The sequence below is a fragment of the Acomys russatus genome, chromosome 2, assembly GCF_903995435.1.
Source record: "Acomys russatus chromosome 2, mAcoRus1.1, whole genome shotgun sequence".
Taxonomy (NCBI): domain Eukaryota; kingdom Metazoa; phylum Chordata; class Mammalia; order Rodentia; family Muridae; genus Acomys; species Acomys russatus.
The window spans coordinates 42976155-43001352 of record NC_067138.1 but is presented as its reverse complement, the minus strand read 5'-3'; the positions used below and the strand labels follow the sequence as shown (position 1 = coordinate 43001352).

The following is a 25198-nucleotide window of genomic DNA, read 5'->3' as shown; positions in this document are numbered from 1 at the left end:
ATTTCTGGGACTTTGATTTCATTCCATTGATCAACCAGCATATTTCTATGCACATACCATGCTGGTTTTTTTTTTTTTTAATTAAAGTTGCCCTATAATCAGCTTTTGACCTGCAATAGAGATCTTGAGAGATCTTATTGTACAGGTTGTTTTGCTACTTTGGGATTTTTGTTTTTCCATATGAAGTTGAGAATTGATCTACCACATCGGTGAAGAATTGTGTTGGAAATTTGATGGGAATTGCATTGAGTCGTAAATTGCTTTTGGAAAGATGACTATTTTACATGTTGATTCTCCCTATCACAAAGAATGGGAGATCTTTCTACTTCTGATATTTTTTTCAATTTCTTTCTTCAGAACTGAAGTTTTTTTCATGTTGGTGTCCATGATTTGTGCTGCTAATGGAGGCCCTGTTAATGTTTGTGGTCCGTTCTCTCCTGTGTTCATGCGGATGAGGTCATATATCGGTAATATAGTCGGGTGCTGTGTTGACATCCATGGTTCATGTTGATCTCCCTGGTCTGTGCTACTGCTAGGTTACCATGTTGGTGTCTATGTGTGTACTGAGGCCTGAGACCATGTTTGATGTTTGTGATAACTAACTACTACCAGAGAACATGTGGATGCCCATAGCATGGGCTGCACCCTGAGGCCATCAGGATATCTGTGGACCATGCTGTCACCAGGGGCCATATAATGTGATAGCTGTTGTGCTCCACTAAGGACTATGTTGAGGCTTCTGGGTTCATCTTACCACCAGAGAACATGTGGATGTGCATAGCAACACCCAACACCCCCAACCCCCAAACCCACCCCCCCAGACACCCCCCTGGGCTGAATAAACCCACATACCTATGGACACTTCATTTTTGACAAAGTAGCCAAACCCAATCAGTGGAAAAAATATAGCATTTTCAACGAATGGTGCTAGACTAACTGGATGTCTACATGTAGAAAAATCAAATAGACCCATATTTATCACCCTGCACAAAACAAAAGTCTAAGTGGATTAAAGACCTCAACATAAGACCAGACACACTGAATCTGTTAGAAATAAAAGTGAGGAAGAGCCTAGAACTCACCAGCACAGGAGACAACTTTCTGAACAGAACACCAACAGCTCAGGCTCTAAGGTCAACAATTAATAAATGGACCCTCATGAAACTGAAAGGCCTCTGTAATGCCAAGGACACTCAAGAGAAGGAAACAACAGCCTACAGACTGGGAAAAGATATTCACCAACTCTATGTCTGACAGTGGGATAATATCCAAAATAAATAAAGAACTCAAGAAATTAAACACCACCAAACATATAACCCAATTAAAAATGGGGTACAGAGCTAAACAGAATTCTCAACAGAGGAGTACCAAATGGCTGAGAAACACTTAAAGAAATGCTCAGCATCTCTAGTCATCAGGAAAATGCAATTCAAAATGACTTTGATATTTCATCTTTCACCTATCAGAATGTCTAAGATCAAAAACTCAAGTTTTGATGCTGGCAAGGATGTGGAGAAAGGGGAGCACTTCTACATTAGAGGAGGGAGTACAAACTTGTACAACCACTTTGGAAATCTATGTGGTGCTTCCTCAGAAAGTTGGGCATTGTTCTACCTCCGCTACCCAGCCATTCCACTCCAGAGAATATACCCAAATGATGTTCTACAATACAATAAGGATTTTGCTCAACTATGTTCATAGCAGTTTTATTCATAATAGCCAGAATCTGGAAACATCCTAGATGTCCCTCAACCAAAGAATAGATAAAGAAACTGTGATACATTTACACCATGGAATATTACTCAGCTATCAAAAATAAATAAATCTTGCAATTAGCAGGCATATGGATGGAACTAGTATATATCATTCTGAGTGAGGTAACCCAGACCCAGAATGACACACATGGTATATATTCACTTATAAGTGGATATTAGGCCAACAAAGATGTCCTCTGAGAGACTCAACCCAGCAGATGATCTGGACAGATACTGGGTTTCACAGCTGGATTCTTGGTTAAGAGTTACAAGTGGTATGGAAGAGTTGGTAGATGCAAGAATGGGGTAGGTGGGTGTTGTCAGGAGCTCCATAAAGAGTCTATTAAAAGTGGTGAATCTGGACCCAGGGGGGCTGCATCAACTGGTGCACCAACCAAGGACATTGCGATCAGATAACCTAGACCCACTCTTCAGATGTAGCCAAAGGACAGGTCATTAAGGCAGGGGGAGGGGTGTCACACAGGACTGACTCTCACAGGAACTCTGGTGCCCAGCATTTCATCACTGCCCCTTGGTGGAGAGGCCCCATGGGGGCATAGAGAAAGTGGATGCAGTGTAGCCAGAAGAGATTTGATAGGCTACAGTCAGATAGTGGAGGAGAAGGACCACACCTGTCAGACGTCTAGGGGAGAGAAATAGGTCAAAAAAGGGAGGGAGGATGGGAACAGGAAGATAAGAATGAGGGGATTACAATTGGGATGTATTGTAAATAAATTATAATAAAATATTTTGAAGAAAGAAATAAAAGATCACTAAACATGACTAGAAAAAACATTTTTAAGACTGTTTTTTGCCAGTTCTCTGAAGAATGATAAGCATTGCTTTGAGTATGAGGATTAATCTCAGTAATATAACTATTTTCACAATATTAATTCTGCCAATTCATGCGTCTGGGGAATATTTGTATCTTCTTGTGTCTTCCTCAAATTCTTCCTTCAGTGTCTCAAAGTCTTCATTGTAAAGATCTTTTGTCTTCTTTGTTGGATTTACCTCTAGGTATTGATGGCTGTTTTTTTTTTTTCTGAAGCCATTATGAATATGATCATTTATCCAATTATTGTCATATAGAAATTACTAATTTTTATATTGATTTTATATCTGGATACTTTGCTGAAAGCGTTTAATAAGCCTGAGCTTTCTGGTGGAGTCTTTACAGTCTCAAGTATAGGATTGTATTGTTTTCCTGTGTGAATAAGCACTTCCTTGCCTACTGGTTATCATTTTATTTCTTTCTCTTGACCTAATTGTTCTAATTAAGGCTCTGAACAGTGTCTTGTAGAGTTAGCCATGTATTAAATGTTTTCATCACCTCTCTGTAGCACCACACTGGAGTCCTAACCTTTAACACATGGTTCTTTGGGGGATTTTTTCCATCACTCCCTGGGATAACTTTTAAGTCCAAACTCTAACACCTAATAATTCACCTAACTTAATCATGAGTTTAAGCAGCAAGTCTCCTAGAAATGGGTACTTTATTTCTATAGCTATTATAATGAAAATAAAATGACACTTATTCCATTCTTTGAATAAAAGCCAACTTGCAATCATCACTAAGTAAAATAAGCAGTATTAGGTTGTGTTCAGCCTACCAAGAAAATGAAGACAAATGGTTTTTTCATTAACAATATGTGCTTCTTGTAGGTTTCCACCTACCCTTGCTGGAGGCGGGGGGGGGGGGGCTGATGGCACTCAAAGAAAGAATAAACAGGCTACCAAGATAAGACTTGATAGCTATGACCATATAGTAGGGGAGGAGGTCCTCCTCAGTCTTAGACCTAAGGGAAGGGAATAGGGTGAAAGCAGGAGGGAGGGAGGAATGGGAGGATACAAGTGATGGGATAACAATTGAGTTGTAATCTGACTAAATTAATAAAATTAAAATAAAAAAAATATGTGAAGGTGGTCTTAGTGTTTTATTGCTTCGAAGAGACAATGGCCATGGGAACTCTTATGAAATAAAGCATTAAATTGTGGTTTGTTTGCAATTTCAGAGGTAGGATAGGTTGTAAGTCAAAAGTTTTGTGGCTGGGTTGCTGCTTACATTTGTGTTTCTGTAGCCTATAGAGTGCTCTTCTGCACCATTCCACACCAAAGAGATTAGAACATAGGGGTGAGAGCTTCATACTCCATGCTCAATAAATTGTGTGGGTGTTGTCATCGGCAGTGGGGTCTTACTGTCAGTTTCTAGAGAGAAACCCATTTGTATTGACAACTGCTTTGGCTGTTTGGGGATTTTCATTTGATCCTCTTGGCCAACAACTCAATTTCTCTTGTGAAAAATCATGCTAAAATTTGGGTCCCTAATTATATGTACCCTAGCTTTATTAATTCATTTTCACATGTCAAAGCATTTCTACACAAGAACTGGTGAAAATAGGAATCACCACATATAAATCACTTTTCTTCTCCCTTTCTGGCTTTACATACAGGTGTTGATCATTTTCTTAAGTGAAAGTTCATAAGAAATGTTCAATTTGGTCTTACTGAGAAGAAAGGAGTAGAGCTATCAGATTGTGTTTCTAGCTGAATGTTCTGCTAAATGCAGGATGTGGCACTAAGGTCCTGCTTTATAGAGAGATTTGGTAAAATGGTGATTCTCTCAAATTCATAGAAATTCAGTGGCCCTTGAGTTTTAACTGGCCTTAATCTTAAGGTGTGTCCCCAGTTTTTACAATAGAATGTGGAAGCCCCCCCCCTGCATTTGGCCACTATGGCCCTTGGTCGGTGTGGGCCTGGGCAGACGTAAAAAAAGAGACACCGTAGCAAGCTCCTTTTCCTCGTAGTGTCACATCCCCCCAGGGGTCAAGACCCAACCTTTCTTTAGGAGACTCTTTGGTGGGAGCCTCATTGAAGTTTGAGTTTCTCTCGATATCTTAATTAGCAGGAGCTCTCATAGTCAATTTACAGATGTCAGGATACAGTGTAGGCCACCAGGTCTATAAGGGGGCTATGGACAAAGTCTCTCATATGGGCTCTCTAATATGGGAGAGCACTTGCCAAGTTAACTTTATGGGCTGCTGGGGATTTGAGGGAGAGTCATAGCCAAAACAGGGTACAAGGGTGAGAAGCAGAATTTTTATAGTCAATCCTGTAATCGGGTAACTCTTATCTTGAGTGTATCTTGGGAGTGATGGAGCTGCCATCGTGGTGTCTCTGAGGCGGAGTCAAGAGTCACTGGGGCAGCTTTGGCGTGAGAGGCGTGAACTCAGGCGGCTATTTCATCGACCTTGAGAGAGGTGGGTGTGGTGAGCAGGACAGTGTAAGGCCCCTTGCAGCGAGGTTCGAGTCCTTGAGATTGGTTTCGACAGATGTAGACAGAGTCACCAACGTGGGAAGGGATGTTCCACTGTCTGAGAGTGGCCAGGTTTCTAAAGTTTGGCCAGTGGGGCCCAAACCTGGGCTTGAACCACCTGGAGTCTTTTAAGGCGGGCCTGTAAATCAGTTTTGGAAGCAGAAGATTGATAAAAATTAAGCATAGTAGACAAAGGGGGTGGTCCCCCGTACAGGATTTTATAGGGGGTCAGGTTAAAGCATGAGGGAGTGTTTCTGGATCTGAATAGAGCAAAGGGTAGGAGGCGTCTCTAATCTTTTAAGCCAGTCTCAATGGTCAATTTAGTCAAGGTCTCTTTTAGAGTCCGATTTATTTTTTTTTTTTACCTGTCCTGAACTTTGGGGTCTGCAAGCACAATATAAATTTTAATTAGTCCCCAAGATTTTGACCAGTCCCTGACTTACCTGGGAGATGAAGGCCAGCCCGTTATCTGCCCCGATTATCTTGAGAAGTCTAAACCAAGGAAAGATGTCTTCCAGGATGGCCTTGGTCACTGTGCTGTTTTTCACCGGGTGGGGAAAGCTTTTATCTATCCTGAAAAAGTGTCTATAAAAACTATTAAGTATTTATAACCCACAGCTGGGGGCTTTACCTTGGTAAAATCTATTTTCTAGTAAGTTCCTGGTCTGCCTCCACGGACCCTGGTCCCTTCTGGGACTTGGTTTTTGGCAGCATTGACTTGTTGACAAGCCTGACAAGTAGTTACAGTTTTATCAACCAGGGCAGCAGCTCCAGGGATGATGAATTCTGTCTTATCCAGGATATGTCGAAGCTTCTTTGATCTTAGGTGGGTCCAGGTATGCATTTGTTGAACCATGGCAGCCACATAGAGGGCTGGCAGGACAGTTTTACCGTCTTTTGTCCAATTTTTGGAAACTGGGTCAAATATAGCTCTTAGGGCTTGGGCCATGGTCTGGTCCTTGGGGAAGTAGTTATAAGCCTCAGGCTGAGGGGATTTTTTTTTAGCCCCGACAGACAATACCAGGAGTCTCGACTTGGCTATTTGTTTTGCCACCTGATTCGCCTGCTGGTTGTCCATGGCGACAGGATTTTCTTCTTTTTTGGTGTCCTGGACAGTGTATGATGGCCACTTGTTTTGGCAGAAATAAGGCTTTAAGGAGAGCTTTAATTTCAGGCTTATTTTTAATCTCCTTGCCCTCAGAGGTCAGAAGTCTTTTTTGTTCATAAATATTTTCATGGACATGACCAGCAGCAAATGCATATCGGCTATCGGTATAAATATTAGCTCTCTTGTCTTTGGAAAGTTTTAATGCCTTGGTTAGGGCAACAAGTTCTGCCCTTTGGGCCGAGGTCTCTTGAGGAAGGGCCTGTGCCCAGATGACTTTCTGTCTATCTACCACAGCCGCCCCCAGCCATTCTGGTACCTGAATCCAGGAAGCTGCTGCCATCAGTATATCAAGTATGATCAGCCTCTGGAATAGGATGATCTTGGAGGTCTTTTCGTTTACCATGCATCTCTGCCATCACCTGGTGACAGTAATGCGGAGTCTCTTGTGCCTGGTCCGGGGCTGGCAACAAGGTAGCTGGATTGAGAGTCGCTCTTATCTGCAGAGTTGTGTCTTTTTAGCTGAGGCCCATCTATATATTGTAAGAGAGTTATTTTTGGGTGCATGACATGGAGATCAGTTAAATCTTGGTGGAGCATTTTATCAAAAAGAGTAGGTGAGTTTTTGAAACCTTGGGGAAGGCGTGTCCAAGTAACTTGCCTCGAGAGTCTCAGCCTGGGGTCTTTTTATTTAAAGGCAAAGTATGGTTGGCTCTGAAGGGCTAAAGGCAGGCAAAAGAAAGCGTCCTTTAAATCTAAGATAGTATACCAGGTAAAATCTGGCCTCAAGGTACTTAGAAGATTATAAGAATTAGGCACCGTGGGATGGATGTCTACCACCCTTTTGTTTACTTTTCGGAGGTCTTGCACTGGTCTATAGTCTTGTGTTCTTGGTTTGTTGACAGGCAAGAGTGGAGTATTCCAGGGAGAGTGACAAGGTCTTAGGACCCCTAATTGTAAGACTCTATTAATATGCTGCTTGATGTCCATTTGGGCCTCTTGGCTCATAGGATATTGTTTTATAGAGACCGGTACAGCCATGGGTTTGAGAGTCACAATAATAGGAGGCTGTGTATGGGCCAGTCCTAGCCCTCCGGTCTCCTCCCGAGCTTGGAGAAATTGCTGGATCCAGGGGCTGTCTTCAGGAAGGAGGTCATTGGGGCTAGTCTGAAATAGCTGGTATTTATCCTGCAATTTGAGGGTGAGGACCTGTATAGGTGCTCCCCTGGAGCCTAATACTGTTGCCCCTTCCTCTGAGAAATGAATTTGAACCCCCAACTTGGTTAACAGATCTCTCCCTAATAGGGGATAAGGGCACTCTGGAATTACTAGAAAGGAGTGAGTCACAGTACCTGTACCAAGGTTAACAGTCCGTTTGTTGGTCTATTGGTGTAGTTTGCCACTAGTTGCTCCTTGTACCCAGGATGTCTTTGAGACATTGGTCCCGATGGCTGGGTTAGCACAGAATGTTGAGCACCTGTATCTACCAGGAAAGTGGTGCGTTGCCCCCCAACAGCAAGGGTCAGCCTGGGCTTGGGGGGGCTCCAGAGCCCTGACTTGCCTAGTCACCGTCTTTACCCAAAGCCAGGACAAGGACAGGTTTTTTCCGATCTCTGGGACGCTTAGGGCAGTCTTTTAACCAGTGTCCATGTTCCTTGCAGTAAGCACATTGATCCTTATCTACATGGGGCCACCTTCATTCTACCCCACCTCCTGTTCTTTATGTTTAGTAGGTTCTGTCACTACAGCAGCCAAGATCTTACTCAAATGTCTATCTTGCTTACGATCTCTGCGATCTTCCCATTTCTCCTATTTCCTTGCTAACCTAGCTTCCCTTCTGTATCTGGAGCTGACTCATCTATAAAAGACATGGTCACTGTTGCCTTATGTTCTGGAGCCTCAGGGTTAAATGGAGTATATATGCAAAACTCTTCCAGCAATCTTTTTATAAAGGCAGCAGGGCTTTCTTTCTTTTCCTGAGTAATAGTTTTTACCTTGGCCAAATTGGTGGGGCACTTTTCAGCTCCCTTGAGACCTGCCAATAGAGTCTGGCGATAGATACAGAGACTCTCCCTACCTGCAGCCGGCTCAAAATCCCAATCTGGGCATGTCAAGGGAAATCTCTCATCTACCTCGTTAGGGAGCTGAGTGGGTGCCCCACTTGGTCCGGGCACATTTTTTCTCACTTCCAGGAGGACTCTCTGTTTTGTTTGTTTGTTTGTTTGTTTGTTTTCACAGTGAGGAGAGCCTGTAAAAGCTGTTGACAGTCATCCCAGGTGGTTAGGGCCTGGGGGTCCTTTAATTGTATAAATCTGATGTGGAGAATGGGCCAGTAATGGATGTTACCACTGATAGTACGAAAAGGAAACAATGAGGTTTCCTGGCCTGGATTCTGGTCCCGCTGGCTACGTAGGCAGGGAGGAGAAGGAGGGGGCAGGAAGGAATCTGAAGAGGGTGGGGGGAGGGGGAAGGTGTAAGAGAAGGAGCTGAAGGGGCTGGAGAGGGCGTGTGGGTAGATGGGGTAGGGAGTGAGGGGTTAGGGTCAGAGGGAGAACTCAAAGGCGTAGGATAAGGTGGAGGAGGCAGGTCTAGTTGTAGGAGATCTTGTTGTTCATTGTCAGGCAACATGGGCTTTGGGCGAATTCCTGGGTATGCTTCCGGTGTCTTGGGAGTCTCGGAAGCTGCAACTGGGAAGAGAGAAGTTGGCAGGGGGCCCAGGAGGAAAGCCTTGAGCCACTGTGTTAGGTCTTGGACCAGGGATTTCTATGTGATTATATATGGGACCTGATCTGGGTGGCCATGGGACCCAGGTCTGCAAACAACATCTTTAACCTGCAGGATAATAGTAAGGTTAAATGTCTCATCTCTAGGCCAAGTCAGAGTCAGAGTCAAGGGGGTCGTCACAGTGTGTCCCATGTCAGTACAGTCGAGAGAGAGGAAGACAGAGAGAGACAAGACAGAGACAAACAGACAAATAAAACCGAAACCTACCAACCGTATGGCAAAATATCGGTGCCACAAAACAGGATTCAGATCGGATGGCAAAACTTTTCTGCCGTTCGGATTCGGATTGAGGAGACCTTGCCTCCAGACAACCACTGGAGCGTCCTCCAGGGCAAAGGGGAGAAAGGTCTGGGCACATCTGCCCCCCTTATCCTCCCAATACAGATTTGCATGCTACAGAGGTGAACTGAAAGTGGCTCCCTGACCAGAAAAGCAAGAGCTCTCACAGAGAGAAAGGGCAGCCTGCAGAAGCTCACAGCCGCCTACAGAGCACAAAGAAAAGGAGAGCCTGCAGGAGCTCAAGAAGCTCTTAAGCTCCCTCAGAGAGTACAAACAAAAGACAAAGTGAAAGTAACTCACTGTCTCAGAAGTCAGTCAATTCCCCAGATGTTGAAACCTTGCAACAAGTGGGTCAGTGATCTCACAGAGACCCCCAAATCCCGGCGAGCCCCCACAACGTTGGACCCTAGAGTCCACTAGGGTAGGGGGTCATCGCGAGAGACCACTCAAAGACCACAGTGTTGATGTAAAAGCACAAGGTTTATTGCTCACACACTTTAGGGGACCTCAGCAGGGATGGAGGCACACCGAGTCCCTGTTACAGGCCACTCTTAAAGGGTAAAACCTCAAAGGTTAGGAGGGGCTGCATGTTCTATGTTAGGATTGGCTCTGGTGGTCACTAAGGGTGTTTGTCTAAATGTTATTGGCTATTGCAGGGGTCATTGGTCTTGGGGGCTATTCTTGGCAGGGAGGGGTGTTGGGGAGTTTCTAGAGAATTTCCAGATGGGACTTTTCTGAAAATTGTTTACCTTAGTTGAAATTGTTTATCTCAGTTGGCTACCTTGATCTCAGAAACTGAAGCTGGCCTTCAATTCTTTCTGGGTCAGTTTCTCAAGCTTGTCTGGGTCATGTTCTCAGGCTTAGGCTGAGAGAGAGAGCCTTACATCATCTGATTCTTTTTACATGTGCATCTTATAGTTGAAGAGGGCTTCTGAAGATGCAACCCAGGGCTAAGGAGAGCAACAATCTTTTTAAAGATCATTTTACAGCTCTTCTACTTATAGTTGATCGGCAGCAGTTCACCTGCAGCTTCAGCTGACTTCAACAGAGGCTAGGAAGTGTAGGCAGCTCTGTTTCAGGGAAGAAGAAGAGGTCAACGGATTCCAAGAAGCACCTAGTTGGATATTAGCAGGTTTGAATGGAACTGGGAGAGGATCCCTAACCCATAATCAAAAGCCTGTAAAACGTAAGGCTGAAACTGTAGGACTTCGATTACTGAGCCGAAGACCCAGACCTGAGTTCTATCTCCAAGCCTTAAAAGAGACTAGAAGGTGTGGAGAGCTGCGAAGTGCCGCGCCCTAACATGGCGCTGGTTTCCGCCTTCTGCCATCCCGACGGCGAGTGCTCTCTGGGATAAATAAGACCTTATTTGGCAAGAGGCTGTGCATGGGTAACTGGCAATCTGAAGACGAGCAGTCCTGCTCTGACGCTGACCAATGAGGAACTATTATGTGGCATGAGCTGACTGGTCCTGGACCAATACTTAAGCTTGACTCTTTCCATCTTCGGGGCCATTCTGCTTAGCAAAATCCTGAGTAAAGATCTAGAGAGGAAGTCTGGTTGTCGGTGTCTTATTTCCGCTGGACGGTGTGGCTCCGACAAGTGGTGGCCCGTACGGGGACGTTAAAGTTCCCGTTGCGCCAGATTTCAGAACTCCGGATCTACAGGGCGATCGATCAGTAAGTGTCCAGGATTGTCGGACCCAAGAGGTTAGGTTCTCAGGTCGAGACAGATTACAGTCCGCGGTAAAGTGGGGGACGGCTGACGACCCTGTAGTCATGGGGAATTCGTCATCATGTCCAATCAAAGCAGCCTTAAAAGGGCTATTGAAAGCCAAAGGCTTAAAAATGAAAGAGGAAGTCATTGTAACCTTTCTGGAAGAAGTAGATATAATTGCCCCTGGTTTGCGGTCTCTGGGCACCTGAATGTGAGCTGCTAGGATAAATTGGGCAGAGATTTAGATTTCGCCTGGGAGCAGGGGAGCTTAAAAGGAGGAGTCCGCCCCATATGGCGGCTTGTCCGTAGCTGTCTGGAGGACGAGAAGTGCTGTCAGGCAGTTGAGAAATCCTCTGAAGCATTAGAACGGCTACAAGAGAGTAGGTCCGAAGGGGCTTCCAGTGAGAAGGACAAGAAAACACCAGAGGGAGGGCGCCTCTACCCCGACCTCCATGGCCTCATGACAGATGGAGAGTCCTCCTCAGAAGAGGAGGAGAAAATGGAGGAAATGGAGAAGGAGCTTGAGAACCTCATGGCCAAAATGGAGGCATTAGCCAAGAGGCAACACAAAGGAGGGGGAAGGAACAAGAAAGTGGAAGTAGCGCACCCAAGAGCGAGGATTCGCCATCTTGGCGTGTCTCTCTGTCCACGCCTCCGCCTTATGTGGACACGTCACTGCTACAGCCATCACATTCTTTGTGCCCAGAAGTATGGAAACAGGCTAGTGCTACTTTTCCCATTTTTGTGGACACCAATAATCAGCGTTACCATGAACCACTAGATTTTAAGGAGCTCAAGAGTCTGGCTGAATCCGTCCAAACTTATGGTCTTCAGGCCTCCTTCACACATGCTCAGCTGGAGCGCCTTGCCAATAAGGCCATGACCCCTGTTGATTGGTTCAGCACGGTAAAAGCCTGCATGTCCATGGGCCAATACTTGGATTTTAAATCATTTTATCAGGATGTGGCTCAACATCAGGCGGCCCAGAACCAGAGGGCTGGGAATGCAGCATGGGATGTGGATATGCTTATGGGTCAAGGGAGATTTGCCAATGCTCAAACTGGGTATCCTCCCGAGGTCTATGCCCAAATCAACACAATAGCCATTAAGGCCTGGAAGTCCCTACCCAATCGTGGTGAAGTTCGTAGCAATCTGACTAAAATTGTACAGGGCCCTACAGAACCATTCTCCGATTTTGTTGCAAGAATGATGGATGCTGCGGGCAGGATTTTTGGTGACCCAGACACTGCAATGCCGCTAGTAGAACAGCTCATTTTTGAACAGTGTACCAAGGAATGCAGAAATGCTATTACTCCTTGGAAATCTAAAGGTTTACAAGCTTGGTTGAAAGCCTGTAGAGAACTGGGAGACCCTCTCACAAATGCAGGCCTCGCCGCGGCTGTGATGCAAATGGCTAAAGGAAGAGGTAGTACACCAGGTGCATGCTTCCGATGCAGCACGCCAGGCCACTTAAAGCGTCAGTGTCCAGAAAAAGGTCAAAAAAGGGAGCCCCATACAGGGCCAGGACTATGTCCTAGATGTAAAAAAGGAAATCATTGGGCTAATGAATGTAGGTCAGTGAAGGACATTAACGGCCAGCCCTTGACTCCAGGATTTGGTGGTGCCCGGCCAAAAAATGGGCAGAGGGGCCCTCGACCCCAGGGCCCTCAAATGTATGGGGCCATGGAGGACAATCAGCAGACCCCTGCACCCAGCTTCAGGCCTCCACACAACCAAGGAGAACCACGCCGGGGTCTACAGGACTGGACTTCTGCTGCACCACCAGAATCGTATTGACTCCACAAATGGGGGTGCAGCCAGTGGGCACTGACTTTAGAGGCCCACTACCAGAGAATTCCGTGGGCCTTTTAATAGGCTGCTCTTCGTCCACACTCAGAGGTTTGATAGTTCACCCTGGGGTCATTGACAGTGATTATACTGGGGAAGTTAAGATCCTTGTTTCCTCCCCAAGAGGCATAGTTTCCATCTCTCCGGCGATCGCATCGCTCAACTAGTTTTGTTACCAAGCCTACATGGTCAGTTTGTTTCCAAGAAAGCTAATAGAGGAGACCAAGGTTTTGGCTCCTCTGGAGGGCAAGCCGTGTATTTGTCATTAGACATGGACAAAAGGCCACTGTTAGAGTTAAAGATCAATGGAAAAGGCATACTCAGTCTGTTAGATACAGGCACCGATCGTAGTGTCATAGCTCGTAAAGATTAGCCTGGAGATTGGCCCTTGCAGGCTTCATCCCAGACCCTTCAAGGCCTGGGATATGCACGTTCACCAGACATGAGCGCTAGAGAATTGCCCTGGCAAGACAATGAGGGCCATAAAGGTGTCATCCAACCTTATGTCCTAGAGCTACCAGTAAGCCTATGGGGAAGAGACCTTTTAAGAGATTTAGACTTTAAATTAACGAATGAAGGTCAATATTCAGTTCAGGCCCAAAACATGATGAAGGATATGGGATGGCATCCCTCCTCAGGCATTGGCAAGACATTACAGGGGAGAAGGAGTCCAATACAACCACAGGCCAGGCCTTCACGACAGGGTCTGGGTTTTTCTTTGGGGCCCCTGGGGATGGTGTACCCATCACTTGGAAAACTGAGGACCCAGTATGGGTTCCTCAGTGGCCCCTGTCCTCAGAAAAATTGAAAGCTGCAAAGGACTTGGTCCTTGAACAGCTTAAGTTAGGCCACATAAAGCCATCTGTTTCCCCCTGGAATACACCAATATTTGTGATAAAAAAGAAGTCTGGGAAATGGCGACTTTTACATGACTTGCGGGCAATCAATAAACAGATGCAAGTCATGGGACCCATTCAGCGAGGCCTCCCCCTACTGTCTGCCGTGCCTAAAGACTGGCCTCTCATTGTCATTGATATAAAAGATTGCTTCTTTTCCATTCCCCTAAATCAGCAAGACACGGAACGATTTGCATTTACTCTGCCAGCTATTAATCAAGAGCAACCCAATCAATGATACGAGTGGGTGGTGCTTCCACAGGGCATGGCTAATAGTCCCACTATGTGTCAACTATATGTTGGCAAAGCTATTGAACCTATTAGAAATCAATACCCTAAATTAAAGTGCTTGCATTATATGGATGATATCCTTCTTTCCCATAGAGATGAATTTACTCTGCATGAAGCCTTCTCTAGGTTGGTTGAATGCTTGAAAGTACAAGGACTTCATATAGCGCCTGAAAAGGTTCAACAAGAGCAAATGGTCTCCTACCTCAAAGCCCGGATAAGTCCCCAGGAAATTATACCTCGAAAATTGGAAATCAGGAAAGACCATTTACAAACTTTAAATGATTTTCAAAAATTATTGGGAGACATCAATTGGCTGTGCCCATACCTTAAGATACCCAACTCCCAATTACAACCTTTATATGATATACTTTGTGGGGACCCCGCTCTGGACTCTCCTCGACAACTGACCTTAGAGGGTCGAGAGGCTTTACATAAGGCTGAAACAGGGCTGGCTAAGGCCTGCCTCCGGCGATGTTCACCTGATCAAGACATTACCCTCTTAATATTTTCTACCTTTCAACAACCAACTGCTGTCCTTTGGCAGCAAGGTCCTTTACAATGGATTCATCCTAGAATATCTATCCAGAAAACCATAGAATACTTTCCTACTGCTGTTGCACGATTAGCACTAGAAGGCATACAGCAATGCATTCAGCACTTCGGGGTACAACCAGAAACCATAGTGACAGCCTATACCAGAGACCAAATACAAACATTATGTGCAAACATCGATGACTGGGCTATTCTGCGATGCACTTTTCTGGGAGACCTTGATAGTCATTATCCTCAACATCCTCTAATACCATTTTTTCAAACACACCTCGTAATTTTTCCAAAAATTGCCAGACGCAAGCCGCTGGCTGGGACTGTGATTATTTATGCTGATGGATCTAAGACGGGATGTGGTTCCTATAAAGTAAATAATGACCCCCCAATTGTTATTTAGTTCCCTCCAGCCTCTCCTCAAACTATAGAGCTCAAGATAGTTACAGAGGTTTTCCATAGGCGCTCTATCCCCTTCAGTCTTGTATCAGATTCCCAATATGTAGTTAATCTGGTCTCCGACTTGGAAGCAGTTGGAAAAATTAAAGCCACCAGTCCCATATTCTTTCTCCTGACTAAGCTTCAGAATCTAATATGGACACGTACTAGTCCCTTTTTCATCCAGCATATTTGAGCTCATTTGGGACTGCCAGGACCGATGAGTGGCGCTAATACTGAGGTTGACCTTGCTACTCGCAGAATTTTGATCTTCTCATCCATTTTTCAAACTCCCGCTGAAAAGGCCACAGCCTTTCACTCCTTATATCACGTCAATTCTAAAACCCTACAGATCAAATTTGGCATTACTAGAGAGGCAGCACGGCACATTGTTACCCATTGCCCAAACTGTAGTATTCATCTCCACCCTGTAAGCTTGGGAGTAAATCCAAAAGGCTTACTGCCCTTGAAGATATGGCAAATGGATGTTACCCATATTCCTGAATTTGGAAAGCTGAAGTATGTCCATGTCTCTGTCGACACCTGTTCTGGCATTATTTTTGCTTCGCCCCTATCTGATGAGAAGGCTCGCAACGTTATCACTCATTGCCTCGAAGCATGGGCCGCTTGGGGAAAACCTCAATTAGTAAAAACTGATAATGGCCCAGGATATACTGCCTCATCCTTCCATTCCTTTTGTTCTCAAATGCAAATCGCCATAAAACATGGCTTACCCTATAACCCTCAAGGCCAGGGTATCATAGAACGTGCTCACCGCACACTCAAGGAATGCCTCTTAAAACAAAAAGGGGGAATTGGGTCTGGTCGCACACCCAAGGACCGAATTTCACTTGCCCTATTTACTTTAAATTTTTTAACCCTGGATGCTGACAGCCGTACGGTGGCAGAACGTCATGCTAATTGGAACCCTACATCCAGGGGACAGGTGAGATGGAAAAACATTCTCACAGGCGAATGGTCTGGACCCGACCCTGTGCTTGCCTGGGCAAGAGGGTCTGTTTGTGTTTTTCCACAGAATCAAAATGATACCATCTGGGTCCCGGAATGGCTGGTGCGACGGTGCAATCCCGCTGATCCTCCTGCTTCTCCTCCTGATGATGAATCCTGTGATGATGGAGCCCAGATGGGGGATCCTGTCAGCGTTCCCGAAGCCGATGCCTGTGCGACATGACGCACAGGTTTTTCCTAGATTTTTTGGCACCAATCAGAGCCTGGAAGTACCATCTATTCCTTATGAAAGGCAGCTTGCCAGTGTTAATGAAAATTTTACTATCACCCTTGTCAGGTGCCCTGTGTTTTCATAGGGTGTCTAATATCTCTTTCTCCCTGAAATGTATCAAGTTGTATAATCAGACAGCTGGATGGTTTGAGAGAAAGCCAGTCCAGTTCAACACCACCAATGCCACTTGGGTGCAAGGTTGGTGGCCCAGCATGGAAGATAAAGGAAATGTCACTATCCCACACTAACCTCAGTGGGCTCCCTTCTGTAAGGGAATAAACACCAAGGAGTCCTTTTTTCCTTGGACAGGATGCCAAGCACATAAGGTTAACTGGGCTGTAAGGCCGTATTTTACCTTCTCTCCTTATATTTCTGCCTTTTATAATGCTACTCAGGCTAGTTTTAATTTTACTTATCAAAGTCTTACTCAGGCCCGGGCATCCAATCCATTTGATGTGTGGTTACTTTGTGGTGTTAACGGGAGTTGTTCAGATCTCTCTCCCTTTGTAATGCTTGGAGGAGGCCGAGCAGGCAATGCATCCTTTGGATGGCAGGAGGGTGAAACATTTGAAAACGTCACGAGACTCACCTCTCCTAGTCAGAACATTAGCTTCAAAGCTACACCAGTCTGCTTATGGCCACCTTTTCTCTGGCTTGTATATAATGGCTCCCTTAGCGATATCTCTATTCTGTCTTGTTCCCCGCAGACATGTTTTTATAGCCAATGTTGGGACGGAGAGAACTTTGAATAGCGATGGTCACTCGTGTGCCACATTGGATCCCGGTCCCGGTGGAAGCACCTTCCTCTCTATCTCTGTTTCGCCCAAAACGTGACTTTGGTATCACTGCAGCCATAGTCGCTGCTATCTCTTTGGCAGCCGTTGGAGCCACGGCTGCGGCAATTTCTATGGCTTCCACGATCCAAACAGCTCATGCTTTGAATAATTTGTCGGCTTCAGTTGCCACTGCCTTGGACACACAGTCTAGTATTAATAGTAATCTGCGAGGAGGTATTATGATCCTCAATTAGAGAGTGGACTTGGTTCAAGAGCAAGTTGATACCTTGTGGCAACTGGCCCAACTGGGCTGTGAGTGGAAGTTTTCGGGGTTATGCGTAACTTCCGTTCAATATTATAATTTTACCAGAGCAGCTAACCTTTCTAAACAACTGTCTAGTCATCTTACAGGAAACTGGTCTCAGGAATTTGACTCCTTGATGACAGATCTACAAACAGCCATTGTTACTGTCAACTCTATCCGAGTGGACATTTCTACTGCAGAAGGCCTTGCCGCCTGGATCCAGCAAGCCATGTATCACCTCAAAGAATGGGCGGGCATGGGCGCCTTAGCCATGGTTCCATTGGTTGCCAGTTGCTTTTGCCTTAAGTTTCTACGTCGCTTGATTATGACATGCAACAGACATCAAGCCCTTATCACACTGGCCTTTTATGCCCTGGAGGCCGGACAGTCCCCCCAGGCCTGGCTGGCAGCCTTTAAGTCCTGAGTAATTGATTTGCAGTAAGCTCCTCTCTCTCCCTCTTTTCCTTCTGTGTGGCCTTTGCACTCGACTGAGCCTAGTTGCCATTGCACGTCGAAAGGCACCCCATATCTGTGTACACCCAGTGGCCATTGCACCCCGCAAGGAAATTATCCATTGCACGCGGGATGGCATTGAGTGTTACCTCCATGTTGGTCTTCAATCGGTTGGTCCAGAGTCATGCTCCAGCCTTGCTCGGACCGTTTCTTTTCATGAACTCATTGTTCATACAATAAAAAACAGGGGGAACTGTGGAGAGCTGCGAAGTGCCACGCCCTAACATGGCGCTGGTTTCTGCCTTCCGCCATCCCGACGGCGAGCGCTCTCTGGGATAAATAAGACCTTATTTGGCAAGAGGCTGTGCAGAGGTAACTGGCAATCTGATGACAAGCAGTCCTGCTCTGACGCTGACCAATGAGGAACTATTATGTGGCATGAGCTGACTGGTCCTGGACCAATACTTAAGCTTGACTCTTTCCATCTTCGGGGCCATTCTGCTTAGCAAAATCCTGAGTAAAGATATAGAGAAGAAGTCTGGTTGTCGGTGTCTTATTTGCAGTGGACGGTGCGGCGCCGACAAGAAGGCAAGCAAGAGTCATTGTTTTAATATGTGTGTTCTAATCTGTTCTAGGATGAGACAAGTGTGATTTATGCTAGCTAGTGTTATGTTAGCTTGACACAAGCTATAGTAATCTGAGAAGAAGAAACCTCAGTTGGAAAAAGGCCTCCATAAAATAAGGCCTCAGGCAAGTCTGTGGGCATTTTTTCCCTAATTTATTATAATTTATTCAGATTACATCCTGATTGTTATCCCCTCACTTGTATCTTCCTATTCCAACCCTCTCTATGTCTTCTGCTCTATTCCCCTCCCCTAGACCTCCGAGAGAAGGGGACTTCCTCCCCCACCATATGACCACAGGCTATCAGGTCTCTTTGGGATAGCCAGCTACCTTGTCTTCTGAGTGTCACCTGGTCTCCCCACCAAGGGGAAGGGATCAAATCAGGGTCACAAGAGTTTGTGTCAGAGGCAGTCCCTGCTCTCCACACAATGTCAGAGAATGAGCTGTCCATTGGCTAGATCTGAATGGGGGATCTAGGTTTACTGCATCATTGTCCTTGGTGGGTCCAACAGTTTGTGCAATCCCCCCTGGGCCCAGATCCACCTGCCTTGATGGTCTCTTTGGCAGGATTCAGGAGACCAACGAGGGACATTTTTTTAGATTAGCGATTGTTGCAGAATGGCCTAATGCATTGTGGGTGGGCCAACCCTAGGCTGGCCTACAAGAAAGTAGGCTGAGCAAGCCATACAGAGCAAACCAGTAAGCAGCACTCCTTTCTCTATGGCCTCTGCATTAGTTCATGCTTCCAGGTTCATGCCCTGTTTGAGTTCCTGCCCTTACTTCCTTTAATGGTGTACAGTGTGAGCGAAATAAACACTTCCTCCTTAATTTCTTTGTTCACAGTGCTTCATCACAGGAGTAGTGACCCTGACTAAGACAAGACTGGACTCCAAAATTAGCGAGAAGAGATGAGGAAGCTCTGTTGACATTACTAAGACAGGAGTCGATCAAGAGGCCATTACAATTTTAAACATAGATATCAAATATGGGCACAGCCAATTTCATTAAACAATATAAGGATCTAGAGGCATAAATTCACTCCAATACAATAATAATGAGAGACCTCAACTCAACTCTCATCAATAGACAAATCAAGCCAATAGAAAATCAGCAGAGATTATTTCAGTTAAATGACACCATAGATTGAGTGACCATAAGAGGCATGGACAGAACCCACCCTACAAACAACGTAGAGCACAAATGCCTCTCAGAACCTCATGGTCATCTCCAGAATAGATCACATAAAGAACACAAAGCAAGCCTTGAAAAATATAGAAAAACTGATTTTTTGTTTTTAAAAAAGACATTCTACCTGACAATAATGGAATCAAAATAGAAACCAATAGCTAAGTGAAATGCAGAAACCCATGGAGATTGATTAGCACTCTCTTGAGTGCTGATGGGATATTGAAAGAAAAAAACTACAATCAAGTAAAAATAAAAACAGCATACTGAAACTGGTGCAGTACTAGAAAAGCAGTACAAGAAAGGCATTTATAGGTGCAAGCATCTATATTTAAGAGATGGGGGGGGAGGTTCAAATAAAGTGCATATTAAAGCCTTGAAAAAACATAAAACAAATCCAAAATCTGTAAACAAAGGGAAATAATTAAGATCATGTCAGAAATTAATGAAATGAAAAACTACAAAGAAGTATTGAAATAGAATTGAATCTTTGAAAAGATAAACAAGATCAAGAAAGCATCTACAAAACTGAGCAAAACAGAAAACAGACCCTAAAATTAGATATGAAAAGGTTAATATTACAACAGACATGAAAGAAATTGAGAAAAGCTTAGGAAAGACCTTATTGTATATTAGACGAAATTGGGAAACCTAAAAAAACAAAAAACAAAAATGATAGTTTTCTAGATGGCTATGATCTACCAAAATTAAACTAAAATGAAATTGAATTCAAACAAATCTATATCAAGTAACAAGGTGAAAGCAAAAATAAATAAAAACTTCCATCTAAAGAGTTCAGACCCAGACCCAGATAAATTCAAACTCTATCAGACCTTTAGAGAATTTAGCACCAAGGTTTCTCAAATTGAAGTGGCTCATGGGGACCTCTTGCCTCCTACCAAGTCCTTATGGCAGCCTCCTGCAAGAGTGGAGTGCACAGACAGGAAAAGATACAAACAAGCCATGTTTAGTTTATTTGTCAATTCAGGAGTAACAGACTTTAAAGAGACAAAACAACTGAAAACAGACTGCCATGGGGGGCATTTAAAACAAACAGTTTGTATCCCCAGCAGCTGTAAGATGCTTTCCTAGAAAGTGTTTCAACTCAAGAGCCCTCAGGAGCTTTGACATGCTGGCTGAGAGCAGTCCCCTGCAGACTGCAGGTCAGGAGGTCTGACTCTCTCCTGCAGGGAAGAAACAGAAGATCTCAGTAGCAGCAGGCTTGCAGACTAAGAGCAGCTGCATTGATGAATTCGCTTTTGCAGCTAAGTGAGGACTCTTGGAGGCTAAAGCAGGAAAGAGACCCTCTTCTGCAGCCACTGTGGAGACCTGTACCAGGGGAGCCTCTGGAGAATCTGTCCTCAGCAAGACTTCCCTCTGCAGTGAGTAACCCAGGAGCCAGGCTCTAAAGTCTTCAGGCTTCTTCCTCTGAGGGGATCAGGAGCCTCTGGTAAGTGGGCTCGAAGTCAGAGCTAGTCTCAGAAGTGTCCCTTCTCTGCTTCCTTCATTGCCTCTTGCAGTAGCTCTGGTCTTGCTGGCTTACACATCCAAACTTATAGAGGTGTCAGTTGGAGCATACATGGCTTAATGTGGGTATTGCAAAGATGGTTGATGGAAAGCAAGAATCCTGAGCCTACCTAAAGTCCCCAGAAGTCAACAGCAGGTCTGCTGGTCTGTGCCTGTGCCTGTCTCTCTTTGACATTTTTCACAGAGTATTAAAGCTAATTATTTTGTGAGGTATTTGTAGTCTGGAAATATATTGTGACTATACTTATATCCCCTTGCAGCACCAAATAGCACACAGTAATAGTCAATAAATATTATTGAATACAGTACAAGTGGATGAGAAAGTGAACATAAATGAGTCATTCCCCAGAATAATTGTTTAAAAAATTGCACTGTGGTCTGTCTCAGCAGGTGTCTGCATCTGAGTAACACAGTCTTTAAACCCTGCATGGCAATACCTGAGGCACCACCCAGGGAAGGCAGAGTGACTGGAAGTCCAACTTCCTCCTTAAGATCATCCAATTGTTGGAAGCTTATCCAAAATGCTTCATTGTGGGATCAGACAATGTGGGTGCCAAGCAGATCAGCATGTCTCTGGGAGGGAAGGCTGTCATGTTGATGGGCAAGAACACCATAATGTGCAAGGCCATCAGGGGCCACCTGGAAAACAACCCAGCTCTAGAGAAGCTGCTGCCTCACATCTGGAGGAATGTGGGCTTTGTGTGCACCAAGGAAGACCTCACTGAGATTAGGGACATGCTGCTGGCCAGTAAGGTGCCAGCTGTTGTTCCTGTTGGCTCCATCGCCCCATGTGAGGTCACTGTGGCAGCTCTGAACTCTGGTCTGGGGCTTGAGAAGACCTTGTTCTTCTAGGCTTTGGGCATCACCACTAGAATCTCCAGAGGCACCATTGAAATGCTGAGTGATGCACAGCTGATAAAAACTGGAGATAAAGTAGGAGCCCTCGAGGTCACACTGCTGAGCATGCTCAACATCTCGCCCTTCTCCTTTGGGCTGACCATCCAGCAGGTGATTGACAATGGCAGCATTTATAACCCTGAAGTGCTTGACATCACTGAGCCGACTCTGCCCTCTTGTTTCCTAGAGGGTGTCTGAAATGTTGCCAGTGTCTGTCTGCAGATTGGTTACCCAACTGTTGCCTCAGTGCCACACTCTATTATCAGTGGGTACAAGTGGGTCCTAGCTTTGTCTGTGGAGACTGACTACACCTTCCCTCTTGCTGAGAAGGTCAAGGCCTTTTTGGCTGATCCATCTGTATCTGTGGTTGCTGCCCCTGTGGCTGCAGCCACCACTGCTGCTCCTGTTGCTGCTGTAGCCTCAGCCAAGACTGAAGCCAAGGAAGAGTCTGAGGAATCAGATGAGGATATGGGATTTGGTCTTTTTTACCTACCTCTCAAAGCAACCAATTCAACAAGCTTAATTTGATAAACATGGAAATAAAGGCTTACTTCTCTTTTTAAAATGCACTGGGGAACAAGAGGTAACTAGACTGTGGTGGTTTGAATAGCAATGCCTCCCATAGGCTCAGACATTTGAATGCTTGGTTATTGCAGAACTACTTTATAGGAATTAGGAGGTGTGGCCTTATGTGTAACCTTGTTAAAGGAAGTGTATCACTGGGGATGGGCTTTGAGCCTTGGAGGCAGGCTCTAAAGTCTTCAGGCCTAAAGCCAGGCCCAAAATCTCTCTCTCTTCTTGTAGCCTGCTGATCCAGATGTAAAACTCTCATCCACCTCTCTAGCACCAAGTCAGCCTGTGTGTCTCCATGCTTCACACCATGATGGTAATGGACTGAGCCTCTAAAGCTGAAAGCCAGCCCAAATTAAGTGTTTTCTTTTCTAAGAGTTGCCCATGGTCATAGCAATAGCCTAAGTAGGTCATAGACTAATACTCCTCCTCTCCCCACCACCCACAGGCAAAGTAGAGTCAACTTGGAGCTGCTAACAGGGTGTTTGTGGAGAACAGAAGTTTGCCTTTTAAAGGGAACATTTGCAAATAAAGAAGAGAGAAAAAGACAGTACTCTGACTTGGCTTAAATTTTTTAATTAAAAAAAAGTTTATTATTTCCAGATATGAAACTTTCTGCATTTATTACAAAACTGAACTTCACTATCTGTCCAAATGAACGCATAGCTTTACATGGTGTGCATGTGTGTGCATGTAGGATCCTCACCACATTGAGCTGGGGAAAGAGGGAAAGAAAGTACCATTTCCTCAACTCTCAGTGCTTTCCATGCAGGAAAATCCATGTTCAACCTGAACTTGGCCAAGCTTCTTATGGAGTATCAACACAGACCGTTTTGTACCTTATTGTGTCTTTTCTATCCTTCCCAAGAGTATTCCTTCAAAATAAATGGCACAGTGGAAAATGTATTGCTGTAGAGAAGAACAGAGTGTAAAAGAATCATGTTCTGGTTAAGTCATTCCTATCTTAGTCTGTCTGGGGCTACTGCATGAGAAGCCATGAACCCATGTGACTTACAAACAATGAAAATACATTTCTTGCCATTCTGTAGCTGGAGAACTACAAGACCAAACAGAAATCTAGTGTCTTTTGAATTCTGCTTTCTCACAAAATCTTTCTCTGAGAGATTTGCAGAGTAGAAGTCAGAAATGGAAGCATGGGATAGATTGGGGGGGGGGCGGTGGAAAGGCCCAAGGTGGAGTCTTTTTTTGTATGGTTTAATGCTTCTTCTTCTTCTTCTTCTTCTTCTTCTTCTTCTTCTTCTTCTTCTTCTTCTTCTTCTCCTCCTCCTCCTCCTCCTCCTCCTCCTCCTCCTCCTCCTCCTCCTTCTTCTTCTCCTACTTCTTCTTCTTCCTCTCTGTCTGTCTATCTGTCTCTCCATATGTCTCTCTCTCTCTTCTCTCTCTCTCTCTCTCTCTCTCTCTCTCTCTCTCTCTCTCTCTCTCTCTCTCTCTCACTCTCTCTTATTTGAGGAATATTTGGTACTACCCACATTAACCCAAATAAACTATTCCCAAATGTTACAAAAAGAAGTAGGGAAGATCTAATTACTTTGTTCATGCTTACTGTATCAGGGATATAATTTGAGTATGTTCTATTGTTAAACATTAAATGAATAGACTCTTGCTTGGCCAAGGTGTTTTTGAGGGTGGGGTGGGGTCTGAATAGTGATTAGAATTGGATATGCTCATCAGGGTGTATAGCCTGTATTTCAATCCTGGTGGAAAGAAAGAGACAGAGGCAGGGAGGGATAGAGAGAGAGAGAGAGAGAGAGAGAGAGAGAGAGAGAGAGAGAGAGAGAGAGAGAGAGAGAGAGAGAAGACATACATAGACAGATACAGAGTAGAATACACACATGAATACATACTTCACACATAATATCCTGTACCACCTGGAGGCCCTACTAGTAAAAAAAAAAAGCTATTAGCAGATATGAGCCCTCTTGAGTTTTCAGAATTACAAGCTATAATAAATAAACTCTTGTTAGTAGATAGCCTGCTTTGTATATTTTAGCACAGTAATAAAAGCTGGAATAACACAACTTCAATACAAATTCATTGTATCCCACTTTGTATTCAAAGCCCAAAAATCACAATAATACATACTTGACATGCCAGTGGGATGGTTGGTCAGGAAGATAGTGAGTCTGAGAGTAGCCTAGACTAAAAGGTAAGACACTGTTTCAGGAACACACACACACACACACACACACACACACACACACACACACACGTTGAATAAGTTTTAACATCTTAACATTTTTCTAATTAGCTGGTGATATAAGCACATTCTTTAATTGTAGATTGGTGGAAATTTAAGATTTTTTCCTTTTTTAACTTTTGCTTTATGTATTATATACGGGATGTTAATGGAAACTTAAATTGTATATTGCATGTTGGTAGAAACTTAAGATCATTTTGTTTGACGTTTATTTAATGTATTATACATGTACAACTTATTTGAAAAGGTGAAAAATAGCTGTTATCACTTGTTCAGGATGGTCAGAGATAGAAATTGCTAGTTGGTCACTTATAAATCTTACTAGATACTAAATTATTTAATTATACGATAAGCTTTAGTTTTTTGTATATGTTTTCAAAGGAATAGATAGATGATGGATAGAATATATAGATAGTCTTCAAACACTTTAGAGATCC

The 25198-nt window shown here is 44.5% G+C and overlaps 1 pseudogene; it reads left to right on the top strand.

Annotated features, from left to right (window-relative positions):
• Positions 1 to 18025: 18025 nt before the first annotated feature.
• LOC127198135 (60S acidic ribosomal protein P0-like) lies at positions 18026 to 22501 on the top strand (annotated as a pseudogene).
• The last annotated feature ends 2697 nt before the right edge of the window (positions 22502 to 25198 follow it).